Source organism: Somniosus microcephalus, chromosome 7 (assembly GCF_052327205.1).
Source record: "Somniosus microcephalus isolate GS21.2 chromosome 7, FLI_Smic_1.0, whole genome shotgun sequence".
Taxonomy (NCBI): Eukaryota; Metazoa; Chordata; class Chondrichthyes; order Squaliformes; family Somniosidae; genus Somniosus; species Somniosus microcephalus.
The window spans coordinates 237,157,165-237,172,643 of record NC_140993.1 but is presented as its reverse complement, the minus strand read 5'-3'; positions in this window follow the sequence as shown (position 1 = coordinate 237,172,643).

The window sequence follows — 15,479 nt, the reverse complement described above, 5'->3', positions numbered from 1 at the left end:
TGGAGTAGTTAAATTCCACAATAGGCCGTACGTTCTCGCGCCCATCAAATTTAATAATACCGACGCCTTCTTTCCATTGGCCACCTCATTGGCATTGCAGTACACTTCAATTCTTTCCACATACGTGGTCCAGTCTTCTACCTCGTTGTCGAAAGAAGTGATACTGCCACTCTTCGGCATCTTGGGTGATTTAAAATGGCGCCTCCCGTGCTTTTTCTTCTTCCCCAATGTAATAAAATGGCGCCTCCCGCGCTTTTCCTTCTTCCCCAATGGAATAAAATGGCGCCTCCCGCGCTTTTCCTTCTTCCCCTTGCTGCCACGCTGCTCCTAGCGTTCTACAGGGTAATGGTGGTGACCCGCAGCTTCGGCGCGTCTCACTTTTCCTTCCCCGCGTTCTATCCTCTCCACGCTGCCCTGTTCTTGAGCACCGACTGCAGCCTGTGCGCTCCACCCTCTCTCGCTCTCTTCCTCCCGACGACACTGCACGGCCCCTTTGCAGAGCCGCTCGATCGAGCCCGCCGCAGTCCGGAAGGGTCAGCGCACTACCTGCTACCAGCACGACTTGCTGGAACACCTCGACTGGGGAGCCAGGCTCAGCTCTCCACAGCCTCCCCTGCAACTCTCCGATGGATCCCTGGGCGGATGCCCGCGGTCGACGCCCGCCGTTCTGATTTCGACCTCCAAGAAGCTTCTCTTCAGGGAAAAGATCCCCGTGAGGTGATGCAGTACTGCAGGTGAGTTCAAACCTGCCCGTCGCCAGTGTAGTGTCCGAGGATCAATAATACTCAGACTGCAGGAGAACAATAAAACAGGTTTTTACTGAACAGAGAGTAATTCAAGACTGAAGTACAGAAGCCTGCTATGGCTTTATATACAGGGGTGGTCACTGCCGGTATTGCAGTATAGAATCAGTTCTTCTCTTAAAGGTACATACACAACAGAGAGGTACAGACATCAATCTGAATAGTGCAGAGAAGCAGACCTCTATCTGAATAGTGGAGAGAGACAGATGTCGATCTGAATAGTGGCGAGTGACAGACCTCTATCGGAATAGTGGAGAAAGACAGACCTCTATCTGAATAATGGGGAGGAACAGACCTCTTTCTGAATAGTGGAGAGGTACAGACCTCTATCTGAATAGTGGAGAGAGACAGACCTCTAGCTGAATATTGGAGAGAGACAGACCTCTATCTGCCTAGTGGAGAGGAACAGACTTCTAGCTGAATAGTGGAGAGAAATAGACCTCTATCTGAGTAGTATAGAAGCACAGACCTCTATCTGAATAGTGGAGAGGTACAGACCGCTATTTGAATAGTGCAGAAAGAGACAGACCTCTATCTGAATAGAGGAGAGGTACAGACCTCAATCTGAATAGTGGAGAGAGACAGGCCTCTATCTGAATAGTGGAGAGGTACTGATCTCTATCGGAATAGTGGAGAGAGACAGAACTCAATCTGAATAGTGGAGAGATATAGACCTCTATCTGTATAGTGGAGAGCGACAGACCTCTCTCTGAATAGTCGAGAGAGACAGACCTTTACCTGAATAGTGGAGAGCCATAGACCTCTACCTGAATAGCGGAGAGAGACAGAAATCTATCTGAATAGTGGAGAGTTACAGATCTCTATCTGAATAGTGGAGAGAGACAGACGTCTATCTGACTAGTGGAGAAGCACAGACCTCTACCTAAATAGTGGGGAGAGACTGAACTCTATCTGAATAGTGGAGTGTAACAGAACTCTATCAGAATAGTCGAGAGGAAGCGACCTCTATTTGAATAGTGCAGAAAGAGACAGACCTCTAGCTGAATAGCGGAGAGGTACAGACCTCAATCTGCATAGCGGAGAGAGAGAGACGTCTATCTGACTAGTGGAGAGGCACAGACCTCTACCTAAATAGTGGAGAGAGACAGAATTCTATCTGAATAGTGGAGAGGTACAGATCTCTATCTGAATAGTGGAGAGAGAGAGACCTCTATCTGAATAGTGGAGAAAGACAGACCTCTATCTGAATAATGGGGAGGAACAGACCTCTTTCTGAATAGTGGAGAGGTACAGACCTCTATCTGAATAGTGGAGAGAGACAGACCTCAATCTGAATAGTGGAGAGAGACAGATCTCTATCGGAATAGTGGAGCGAGACAGACCTCTAACTGAATAGTGGAGAGAGACAGACTTCTATCGGAATAGTGGAGAGAGACAGACCGCTATCTGTATAGTGGAGAGTGACAGACCTCTCTCTGAATAGTGGAGAGAGACAGACATTTAGCTGAATAGTGGAGAGGTACAGATATCAATCTGAATAGTGGAGAGGTACAATCCTCTATCTCAATAGTGGGGAGAGAGAGACCTCCATCTGAATAGTGGAGAGAGACAGACCTCTATCGGAATAGTGGAGAAAGACAGACCTCTTTCTGAATAGTGGAGAGGTACACACCTCTATCTGAATAGTGGAGAGGTAAAGACCTCTTTTTGAATATTGGAGTGGTACAGACCTCAATCTGACTAGTGGAGAGGCACAGACCTCTGCCCAAATAGTGGAGAGAGACAGAACTCTATCTGAATAGTGGAGAGAGAGAGAGACCTCTATCTGATTAGTGTAGAGAAACAGACATCTATCTAAATAGTGGAGAGAGACAGACATCAATCTGAATAGTGCAGAGAGGCAGACCTCTATCGGAATAGTGGAGAGAGACAGATGTCGATCTGAATAGTGGCGAGTGACAGACCTCTATCTGAATAGTGGAGAAAGACAGACCTCTATCTGAACAATGGGGAGGAACAGACCTCTTTCTGAATAGTGGAGAGGTACAGACCTCCATCTGAATAGTGGAGAGGTACAGACCTTTACCTGAATAGTGGAGAGCCATAGACCTCTACTTGAATAGCGGAGAGAGACAGAAATCTATCTGAATAGTGGAGAGTTACAGATCTCTATCTGAATAGTGGAGAGAGACAGACGTCTATCTGACTAGTGGAGAAGCACAGACCTCGACCTAAATAGTGGGGAGAGACTGAACTCTATCTGAATAGTGGAGTGTAACAGACCTCTATCTGAATAGTCGAGAGGAAGCGACCTCTATTTGAATAGTGCAGAAAGAGACAGACCTCTAGCTGAATAGTGGAGAGAGACAGACCTCTATCTGAAGAGTGGAAAGGTACAGAGCTCTATCTCAATAGTGGAAAGAGGCAGACCTCTATCTGCATAGTGGCGAGAGAGAGACGTCTATCTGAATAGTGGAGAGAGACAGGCGTCTATCTGACTAGTGGAGAGGCACAGACCTCTACCTAAATAGTGGAGAGAAACAGAACTCTATCTGAATAGTGGAGAAAGACAGACCTCTATCTGAATAATGGGGAGGAACAGACGTCTTTCTGAATAGTGGAGAGAGACAGACCTCAATCAGAATAGTGGAGAGAGACAGATCTCTATCGGAATAGTGGAGAGAGACAGACCTCTATCTGAATAGTGGAGAGAGACAGACATTTAGCTGAATAGTGCAGAGGTACAGACATCAATCTGAATAGTGGAGAGGTACAGACCGCTATTTGAATAGTGCAGAAAGAGACAGACCTCTATCTGAATAGAGGAGAGGTACAGACCTCAATCTGAATAGTGGAGAGAGACAGGCCTCTATCTGAATAGTGGAGAGGTACTGATCTCTATCGGAATAGTGGAGAGAGACAGAACTCAATCTGAATAGTGGAGAGATATAGACCTCTATCTGTATAGTGGAGAGCGACAGACCTCTCTCTGAATAGTCGAGAGAGACAGACCTTTACCTGAATAGTGGAGAGCCATAGACCTCTACCTGAATAGCGGAGAGAGACAGAAATCTATCTGAATAGTGGAGAGTTACAGATCTCTATCTGAATAGTGGAGAGAGACAGACGTCTATCTGACTAGTGGAGAAGCACAGACCTCTACCTAAATAGTGGGGAGAGACTGAACTCTATCTGAATAGTGGAGTGTAACAGAACTCTATCAGAATAGTCGAGAGGAAGCGACCTCTATTTGAATAGTGCAGAAAGAGACAGACCTCTAGCTGAATAGCGGAGAGGTACAGACCTCAATCTGCATAGTGGAGAGAGAGAGACGTCTATCTGACTAGTGGAGAGGCACAGACCTCTACCTAAATAGTGGAGAGAGACAGAATTCTATCTGAATAGTGGAGAGGTACAGATCTCTATCTGAATAGTGGAGAGAGAGAGACCTCTATCTGAATAGTGGAGAAAGACAGACCTCTATCTGAATAATGGGGAGGAACAGACCTCTTTCTGAATAGTGGAGAGGTACAGACCTCTATCTGAATAGTGGAGAGAGACAGACCTCAATCTGAATAGTGGAGAGAGACAGATCTCTATCGGAATAGTGGAGCGAGACAGACCTCTAACTGAATAGTGGAGAGAGACAGACTTCTATCGGAATAGTGGAGAGAGACAGACCGCTATCTGTATAGTGGAGAGTGACAGACCTCTCTCTGAATAGTGGAGAGAGACAGACATTTAGCTGAATAGTGGAGAGGTACAGATATCAATCTGAATAGTGGAGAGGTACAATCCTCTATCTCAATAGTGGGGAGAGAGAGACCTCCATCTGAATAGTGGAGAGAGACAGACCTCTATCGGAATAGTGGAGAAAGACAGACCTCTTTCTGAATAGTGGAGAGGTACACACCTCTATCTGAATAGTGGAGAGGTAAAGACCTCTTTTTGAATATTGGAGTGGTACAGACCTCAATCTGACTAGTGGAGAGGCACAGACCTCTGCCCAAATAGTGGAGAGAGACAGAACTCTATCTGAATAGTGGAGAGAGAGAGAGACCTCTATCTGATTAGTGTAGAGAAACAGACATCTATCTAAATAGTGGAGAGAGACAGACATCAATCTGAATAGTGCAGAGAGGCAGACCTCTATCGGAATAGTGGAGAGAGACAGATGTCGATCTGAATAGTGGCGAGTGACAGACCTCTATCTGAATAGTGGAGAAAGACAGACCTCTATCTGAACAATGGGGAGGAACAGACCTCTTTCTGAATAGTGGAGAGGTACAGACCTCCATCTGAATAGTGGAGAGGTACAGACCTTTACCTGAATAGTGGAGAGCCATAGACCTCTACTTGAATAGCGGAGAGAGACAGAAATCTATCTGAATAGTGGAGAGTTACAGATCTCTATCTGAATAGTGGAGAGAGACAGACGTCTATCTGACTAGTGGAGAAGCACAGACCTCGACCTAAATAGTGGGGAGAGACTGAACTCTATCTGAATAGTGGAGTGTAACAGACCTCTATCTGAATAGTCGAGAGGAAGCGACCTCTATTTGAATAGTGCAGAAAGAGACAGACCTCTAGCTGAATAGTGGAGAGAGACAGACCTCTATCTGAAGAGTGGAAAGGTACAGAGCTCTATCTCAATAGTGGAAAGAGGCAGACCTCTATCTGCATAGTGGCGAGAGAGAGACGTCTATCTGAATAGTGGAGAGAGACAGGCGTCTATCTGACTAGTGGAGAGGCACAGACCTCTACCTAAATAGTGGAGAGAAACAGAACTCTATCTGAATAGTGGAGAAAGACAGACCTCTATCTGAATAATGGGGAGGAACAGACGTCTTTCTGAATAGTGGAGAGAGACAGACCTCAATCAGAATAGTGGAGAGAGACAGATCTCTATCGGAATAGTGGAGAGAGACAGACCTCTATCTGAATAGTGGAGAGAGACAGACATTTAGCTGAATAGTGCAGAGGTACAGACATCAATCTGAATAGTGGAGAGGTACAATCCTCTATCTCAATCGTGGGGAGAGACAGACCTCCATCTGAATAGTGGAGAGAGACAGGCCTCTATCGGAATAGTGGAGAAAGACAGACCTCTTTCTGAATAGTGGAGAGGTACACACCTCTATCTGAATAGTGGAGAGGTAAAGACCTCTTTTTGAATAGTGGAGTGGCACAGACCTCAATCTGACTAGTGGAGAGGCACAGACCTCTGCCCAAATACTGGAGAGAGACAGAACTCTATCTGAATAGTGGAGAGAGACAGACCTCTATCTGAATAGTGGAGAGAGAGAGACCTCTATCTGAATAGTGTAGAGAAACAGACATCTATCTAAATAGTGGAGAGAGACAGACATCAATCTGAATAGTGCAGAGAGGCAGACCTCTATCGGAATAGTGGAGAGAGACAGATGTCGATCTGAATAGTGGCGGGTGACAGACCTCTATCTGAATAGTGGAGAAAGACAGACCTCTATCTGAATAATGGGGCGGAACAGACCTCTATCTGAATAGTGGAGAGGTACAGACCTCTATCTGAATAGTGGAGAGGTACAGGCCTCTATCTGAATAGTGGAGAGGTACAGATCTCATTCTGAATAGTGGTGAGAGGCAGACCTCTAGCTGAATATTGGAGAGAGACAGACCTCTATCTGAATAGTGGAGTGGCACAGACCTCAATCTGAATAGTGGAGAGAGACAGACCTCTAGCTGAATATAGGAGAGAGACAGACCCCTATTTGCCTAGTGGAGAGGAACAGACTTCTGGCTGAATAGTGAAGATAAATAGACCTCTATCTGAATAGTGTAGTGGCGCAGACCTCTGAGTAGTGGAGAGATATAGTCATCTATCTGTATAGTGGAGAGCGAGAGACTTCTCTCTGAATAGTGGAGAGAGAGACCTTTACCTGAATACTGGAGAGCCATAGCCCTTTATCGGAATAGTGGAGAGAGACAGAAATCTATCCGAGTAGCGGAGAGGTACAGATCTCTAACAGAATAGTGCAGAGAGAGAGACCTCTATCTGAATAGTGGAGAGGTACTGACCTCTGTCTGAATAGTGGAGAGAGACAGACATTTATCTGAATAGTGGAGAGAGACAGACCTTTACCTGAATAGTGGAGAGAGACAGAAATCTATCTGAATAGTGGAGAGTTACAGATCTCTATCTTAATAGTGGAGAGAAACAGTCCTCTATCTGAATAGTGGGGTGGCACAGACCTCTATCTGAATATTGGAGACGCGCAGACCTCTATCTGTATAGTGGAGAGCGACAGACCTCTCTCTGAATAGTGGAGAGAGACAGACCTTTATCTGAATAGTGGAGAGGTACAGACATCAATCTGAATAGTGGAGAGGTACTATCCTCTATCTCAATAGTAGAGAGAGAAAGATGTCTATCTGACTAGTGGAGAAGCAAAGACCTCTACCTAAATAGTGGGGAGAGACTGAACTCTATCTGAATAGTGGAGTGTAACAGACCTCTATCTGAATAGTCGAGAGGAAGCGACCTCTATTTGAATAGTGCAGAAAGAGACAGACCTCTAGCTGAATAGCGGAGAGGTACAGACCTCAATCTGACTAGTGGAGAGAGAGGGACCTCTATCTGAATAGTGGAGAGAGACGGACGTCTACCTGACTAATGGAGAGGCACAGCCCTCTACCTAAATAGTGGAGAGAGACAGACCTCTCTATAAATAGTTGTGAGAGAGAGACATCTATCTGAATAGTGGAGAGAGACAGACGTCTATCTGAATAGTGGAGAGGCACAGACCTCTTTCTGAATAGTGGAGAAGCACAGACCTCTACTGAATAGTGGAGAGGTACAGACCTCTATCTGAATAAAGGAGAGGGACATCCTCTATCTGAATAGTGGAGAGCTACAGACCTCTATCTGAATAGGGGAGAGGCACAGACCTCTATCTGAATAGTGGAGAGGCACAGACCTCTATCTCAATATTGGAGAGGCACAGGCCTTTATCGGAATAGTGGAGAGAGACAGAAATCTATCTGAGTAGCGGAGAGGTACAGATCTCTAACTGAATAGTGGAGAGAGAGAGACCTCTATCTGAATAATGGAGAGGTACTGACCTCTATCTGACTAGTGGAGAGGCACAGAATTTTATATGAATAATGGAGAGAAACAGACCTCTACCTGAATAGTGCAGAGAAACAGACCTCTATCTGAATAGTGGAGGTGTACAGACATTAATCTGAATAGTGCAGAGACGCAGACCTCCATCTGAATAGTGGAGAGAGACAGATGTCGATCTGAATAGTGGCGAGCGATAGGCTTTTATCTGAATAGTGGAGAGAGGCAGACCGCTATCTGAATAGTGCGGAGGAACAGGCCTCTATCTGAATAGTGTAGAGGCACAGACCTCTTTCTGAATAGTGGAGAAGCACAGACCTCTATCTGAATAGTGGAGAGGTACAGACCTCTATCTGAATAGAGGAGAGGGAAATCCTCTCTCTGAATAGTGGAGAGCTACAGACCTCTATCTGAATAGTGGAGAGATAGAGATCTCGTTCTGAATAGGGGAGAGGCACAGACCGCTATCTGAATAGTGGAGAGGTGCAGACCTCCATCTGAATAGAGCAGAGGGACAGACCTCTATCTGAATAGTGGAGTGGTACAGACCTCAATCTGAATATTGGAGAGGTACAGACCTCTATCTGAATAGTGGAGAGGTACAGGTCTCTATCTGAATAGTGCAGAGGCAAAGTGTTACGTCCGTGTATAAGAAGACACAGACTGCGGAGAACGGTACAATAGGTGTTTACTCAACGTGGCTCAGACTGCAACTGATCTGTACAGATTACTACTCAGCATTATATACAGGTGTGGTCACTGCCGGTACTGCAGTATACATGAGCTATAAAAAGTAGTTCCCCCCTTAAAGGTACATACATTACAATTCCTCCCCTTTTAGATTAACAGTACCATAACACTCATTTAACAATTAAATATCAAACTAATTACAATTAACACTTTTAACATGCAACATTAGCTGAAAATAGTCTATTTATAAATTCAGTCTTTGGGGAGGCTTCCTGATCCTTTCTGGATAGCGCCTTTCCCGAGTGTCTTGCTCTTGGTGCAGAGACGATTCTGGCCCCCTGTCGTCGGTTGGTTCATCAGCTTCCGATGCTACTGTTTCTGGGGTAGATGCGACCTGTACGTCGGGTTCATCACCAGGTACGTATGGGCGAGGCATGGGGCTGACCTGTTCCTGTGACTCTAGGATCTGGTCAGCATGGCGTCTCACGATGCTCTCCCCAACGTCCACTGTGTACATTAGTGGGCCCTGCCATGTGCATATCGTTCCTGGCTGCCATTTTTCTGTTCGGTAGTCGCGGGCCAAGACTGGTTGCCCTACATTGAAGCTCCTTGTTGGCTTCTCATGGATGTGCTGGAATTGCTTACGCTCAACATCTCTTCGTACGTTTGGTCTGAGCAAATCCAGGCGAGATCTTAACCTTCGGTTAAAGAACATCATGGCTGGGGCCTGCTTGGTGACTGCATGTGTCGCATTCCGGTAGACGAACAGGAAATTGTCCACCTCGTGCTGCAGCGGAATGTTGTCATTGTACATAGCTTTTATTGCCTTCTTAAAGGTTTGTACGAACCTCTCAGCCAATCCATTTGTGGCTGGATGATACGGGGCGGATGTGTAATGCCTTACCCCATTCTTTTTCAAGAACCTCCGGAACTCTTCGGACACAAACTGTGGTCCGTGTGGTGTATGTAACCTGTTCCACCTTAAGAGAACTACCTTAAGAGATGTACTACTTTCTCTTGGCTGCTGTATACTGTGACCACACCGGTATATAAACGTTGTGTAGGGATTTGCTGGGCAGTTCAGGCCTGACCTCCGAATAGTAAAGACCTGTTAAAAGTTATTCTTATGGTCTGTGTCCAGTGATTTATAATAAGCATAACTGGGACACACAGACTTAACAGTGGCAACGAGTCTGATCTTACCCTGCGGCAGTTTTACATCCAAGGCAGCTTCGTCCTCAGAACGGGCGTCGAGAAGAGGCATCCGCCCTCATCATCCTGCTGAGCACCATCGCACGGGAGGCATCGAGAACCCGGGTTAAAAAGAAAAATTCTGACCACGAAGCCCTCCATCAGCGACAGGCAGTGATCATCCCTTCTACCACGGTGGTGGGTAAGCCGATCAGCGACACGAGCAGAAAGTCGGCCGCGTTGACTGTGGAGTGGGGGAGGGAAAACGGAGGAAAAAGGGTGGAGAACTCGACCACGGCCGGTGAAAAGGGCCGGGCTGCAATCGGTGCCGAGAGGCGCAGCGACTGGGGCAGCTTAAGGCACGAGAGCCACGGAGAACTCAAACGCAGCCGGTGTAAAGGACCGGGCTGCATGCGGGGCTGAGAGGCGCAACAGCAGGGGAAGCGTGAATGCCCACGGGAACCGCGGGGGAGTAAAAGCAGCATCGGGGAATTGAGAACCGCTGGGGAGGCGAGAATGGCAGCAGCACGGCAATCGCCATTGCAGCCAGCGGGGGAAGAAGGCAAACGCGGGAATCCGCCATTGTAGTCGGCGGGGGAAGAAGACGAGCGCGGGAAAGACCGCCAAGCGCGGGAAGCCGCCATTTTGAGAAAAAGAAAAATTTAAAAACTTGCAAGGATGCCTAAACATGGGAACATTAATACCTTTGATAGCGATATCGAAGATTGGACCACGTATGTAGAACGCATGGAAGTTTATTGTAAAGCAAATAAGGTACCAGATGATGAGAAAGCACTAACCTTATTAAGCTCAATGGGTGCGAAGACATACGGGCTATTGAAGCACCTTCTATCACCAGATAAACCGGCGGATCAGACTTTCGCGAATATTGTTACTGTCCTGAAAAATCATTTAAACCCCACGCCGCTGATGATAGCGGAACGATTTAAATTTTACAGAAGAACGCAGCTGAAAGACGAAAGCAACGCTGAATTTTTAATTGAACTGCGTAAGCTATCAAAGTACTGTCAGTTTGGAACAGGACTAGCAGATGCGCTGAGAGATAAATTTGTGTGTGGATTGTTAAAAGAAGGAACACAAAAGCGACTGTTTGAGGAGAATGATCTTACGCTTGATAAAGCTGTCACTATTGCAGCATCGCACGAAGCCGCAGCGAGAGGCACTGCGGAAATGCAGCTACGGTCACCGGAACTCAGCACCAATCAAATGGTCTTGGGTACAGTAAAATGTTATCGTTGTGGAAAGACAACGCACGATCAGAACCAGTGCTGGTTCAAAAATCAGGAATGCAGAAAATGTGGCAGGCTTGGTCACATAGCTAAAGTATGCCGGTCAGGAAAGAAGACCAGCAACAAAAAGTCACCGCAGGAAAAGTACAGAAAGGTACACAAGGTGACAGAGAACAGTTCGAAGAACAGAAGTCAAATTCAGACTCCAGCAGTAATGAACTGGGTAGTCTAAGAGTACACAATGTTGGTAATGAAGCAGACCTCCAAACAATCTGGGTCACACTTCAGATAGCAGGAGTCCAAGTGAAGATGGAATTGGACACTGGATCGGCATTGACGGTCATGAATAAGCAAGATTACAAAAGGTTATTCCCACATATTCCCCTGCGGGATACGGAGATTGTATTGAAAACATACACGGGGCAAAGAGTATACCCCATCGGGAAGATAGAGGTAAAGGTGGTCCACAAGGGCAAAGAAAGCCGAGGAATGGACTTATATGTGCTACCTGAGGGAGGTCCACCACTACTGGGATGGGAGTGGATTAGGAAAATAAATATGGACTGGCATTCCTTAAAAGCACTAACGGTAGATTCCGGTAAAAAAGATGTCAAACCTAAACGATTGTCCAGAATATTGGACGATGCTAAAGAGGTGTTCCAACAGGGACTGGGAACACTGAGAGGAATTACGGCAAACATCAAGGTTGAAGAACATGCAAACCTGAAATTTTTCAAAGCCAGACCGGTACCTTATGCGATACGACCTGCTGTGGAAGCTGAGCTGGAAGGGCTAGAACGTTCAGGAGTACTGCCTAAGGTAGACTGGAGTGAGTGGGCTACACCCATTGTTCCCGTCATGAAGCGTTCATCGAGCAACAAGCCGGGGGAACCGGGGAAGGTTCGCATCTGTGGAGATTTCAAGATCACTGTTAATCCGGTGCTTCACACGGTGCAGTATCCGCTTCCGCGGATTGAGGATATCTTCGCTTCGTTGTCTGGCGGGAAACACTTCACCAAGATAGACCTGGCGCAGGCATACTTACAGATGGAAGTTGAGGAAGAGTCATGCCAGTATCTCACGATCAACATGCATAGAGGCTTGTACCGGTATAATAGACTGGTTTTTGGAGTGGCATCGGCTCCAGCAATTTGGCAGAGGGCCATGGAGCAGGTATTACAGGGAATTCCAGGCACACAATGTTACCTGGACGATATTCTGATTACAGGAGATGATGACGAGGAACACCTTGCAAATTTGGAACTGGTGCTCACCAGATTGAAAGAATGTGGACTTCGAGTTAATCGCCAGAAATGTGAGTTCTTTCAGAAGCGGATCTCGTACTGTGGTCATGTCATTGACCAGGAGGGGCTTCATAAGTCTCCTGACAAGATCGAAGCTGTTGTGAAGGCTCCCGCTCCGGATAATGTATCCCAGTTGAGGTCGTTCCTAGGGTTGATTAACTATTACCATAAGTTCCTGCCAAATTTATCCACGGTGCTGCACCCGCTGAACGCTCTTTTGCAGAAGGGAGCACCATGGAAGTGGAGCGAGGACTGTAAGAGGGCCTTTCGCAAAAGCAAGGCATTGATCACCTCAGAGGAAGTGTTGGCTCACTTCAACCCAACGCTGCCTATTCATTTGGCTTGTGATGCTTCTCCATATGGTATTGGGGCAGTACTCTCACACAAGTTGCCAAATGGCCTGGAGAGGCCAGTTGCATTCGCATCCAGACCATTGACCTCCGCTGAGCACAACTATGCTCAGATAGATAGGGAGGCTCTCAGCCTTGTGTGGGGAGTAAAGAAGTTTAATCATTACCTGCAGGGCCAAAAGTTTACGCTTCTGACAGACCACCAGCCGTTGGTATCCATTTTTAACCCTAAAAAGTGTGTTTCGGTGATGACAGCACAGAGACTCCAGAGATGATCCCTTTTCCTAGGAGCACATCAATATCAGATCGAATTCAAAGGTACAAAGCAGCATGGTAATGCTGATGGGCTGTCGCGCCTGCCACTACCTACAGAGGAGGAGGCACCGACGGTTGACCCTGTTGAGTTATTTCACTCGACCATCATCGAATGTTTACCAGTCACCAATGCAAGTATTGAAAGAGAAACCAGGAACGACCCGACACTGTCCCGGGTCTACGAAGTGACAGTGAAGGGATGGCCAGCACATGGTGATCCACTGTTACCGGCATTCTCAGCAAGACGAGAACAGCTGTCCGTCTGTCAAGGAACATTGATGTATGGAACAAGGGTGATTATTCCTCCTAAGTTAAGAGAGAGAGTTCTAAAGGAACTGCATGAAGGTCATCTGGGGGGAGTCAAGATGAAAAGCCTTGCTAGGGCTTATGTGTGGTGGCCGGGTATCGACCAACAGATAGAGGATCTGACGAAAAGCTGCTCAGGGTGCCAAAAAGTGCAAAATGCACCTCCGATTGCACCGCTGCATCCATGGGAATGGCCTTCAACCCCATGGCAACGTGTACATATTGACTTTGCTGGTCCATTCATGGACTCCATGTTTTTAATTGCGGTGGACGCACATTCTAAATGGCCAGAAGTGATTAAGATGACTACCACTACCTCGGAAAAGATGATCGCGGTGCTAAGAACGATATTTGCAAGAAATGGATTGCCAGAACAAATATGTTCAGACAACGGACCGCAGTTCGTGTCAGAAGAATTCCAGAAATTCATGAAGAAGAATGGGGTGAAACATTATACCTCTGCCCCATATCATCCGGCTACAAATGGGTTGGCCGAGAGATTTGTACAAACGTTCAAAAAAGCAATAAAGGCCATGAGCGAAGATCAGATTCCACTACAACACAAGGTGGACAAATTCCTACTGGCATATCGAAATGCCACTCATGCAGTGACAAACCAAAGTCCTGCCATGATGTTCTATAACAGGAGGTCGCAGTCCAGGTTGGACTTGTTAAAACCAAATGTGCGGAGGGAAGTTGAAAACAAACAGTTCCAGCATATAAATAACAAGACTACTCGGAGTTTCGAAATAGGACAACCAGTGTTAGCCCGGGACTATAAAAACGAGAAATGGCAATCTGGAACAATTCGGGCCAGACAAGGACCCCTGATGTACACGGTAGATATTGGTGAAAATGTAATACGGCGTCATGCTGACCAACTGGTAGAATCGAGAACAAGGGTCGAACCCAGGGTTACGGCAGAGACAACCGTGGAAGAAGTTAGTGAACCTGAAGCATCTACCTCAGAAGTGAATGTACCTGAGGATGAACATGATGTCCAATCCATAAGAGATCAACTAGATGAGTCACCCCAGCAACGAGAATCAGAGACCCCTGAAAGGTGTTATCCAACTCGAATCAGGAGGCCTCCTCAGAGACTGAATCTTTGAACTGTTTTGCGTGAAGTTGTATATATATATATGTTATTATGTTATGTTAAATGGGGATATAACTGTTAAGCTAAAAAGGGAGGATTGTGGTGTATGTAACCTGTTCCACCTTAAGAGAACTACCTTAAGAGATGTACTACTTTCTCTTGGCTGCTGTATACTGTAATACCGGTGGTGACCACACCGGTATTTAAACGTTGTGTTGGGATTTGCTGGGCAGTTCAGCCCTGACCTCCGAATAGTAAAGACCTGTTAAAAGTTATTCTTGTGGTCTGTGTCCAGTGATTTATAATAAGCATAACTGGGACACACAGACTTAACAGTCCGTTGTCGGAGCAAATCTGTTCTGGCAAGCCATTCCTGGCAAAAATGGTCCGTAGGACTGCAATAGTTTTCTCCGTGGTGGTGGAGGACATTTTGATGACCTCAGGCCATTTCGAGTGCGCATCCACGGCTATTAAAAACATTGAGTCCATGAATGGACCAGCAAAATCAATATGCACCCGTTGCCATGGAGATGAGGCCCACTCCCATGGGTGTAGAGGGGCCTGTGGTGGTGCATTTTGGACTTTCTGGCATTCTGAGCAGCTCTTGGTCAGGTCCTCGATTTGTTTATTGATTCCCGGCCACCACACATAAGCCCTGGCTAGGCTTTTCATTTTTACCCCTCCCAGATGACCCTCATGAAGCTCATTGAGCACTCTATCCCTTAACTTGGGTGGAATTACCACTCGGGATCCACACATCAAGGTCCCCCGGCACACTGACAGCTGTTCTCTCCTTGTTGAGAATGTTGGCAACAGTGAGTCGCCATGTGCTGGCCATCCCTTCACCGTCAAATCATATACCCGAGACAGTGTCGGGTCATTTCGGGTTTCCTTTTCGATACAAGCGTTAGTTACCGGTAGGTATTCAACTATAGTCGAATGGAATATTTCGACAGGATCCACTGCTGGTGCTTCCTCCGCAGTAGGCAGTGGCAGGCGTGATAGCCCATCAGCATTTCCATGCTGTTTTGTGTCCTTATATTCAATCTCATAGTGGTGCGCCCCTAGAAAAAGGGACCATCTTTGTAGCCGTTGCGCAGTCATCACC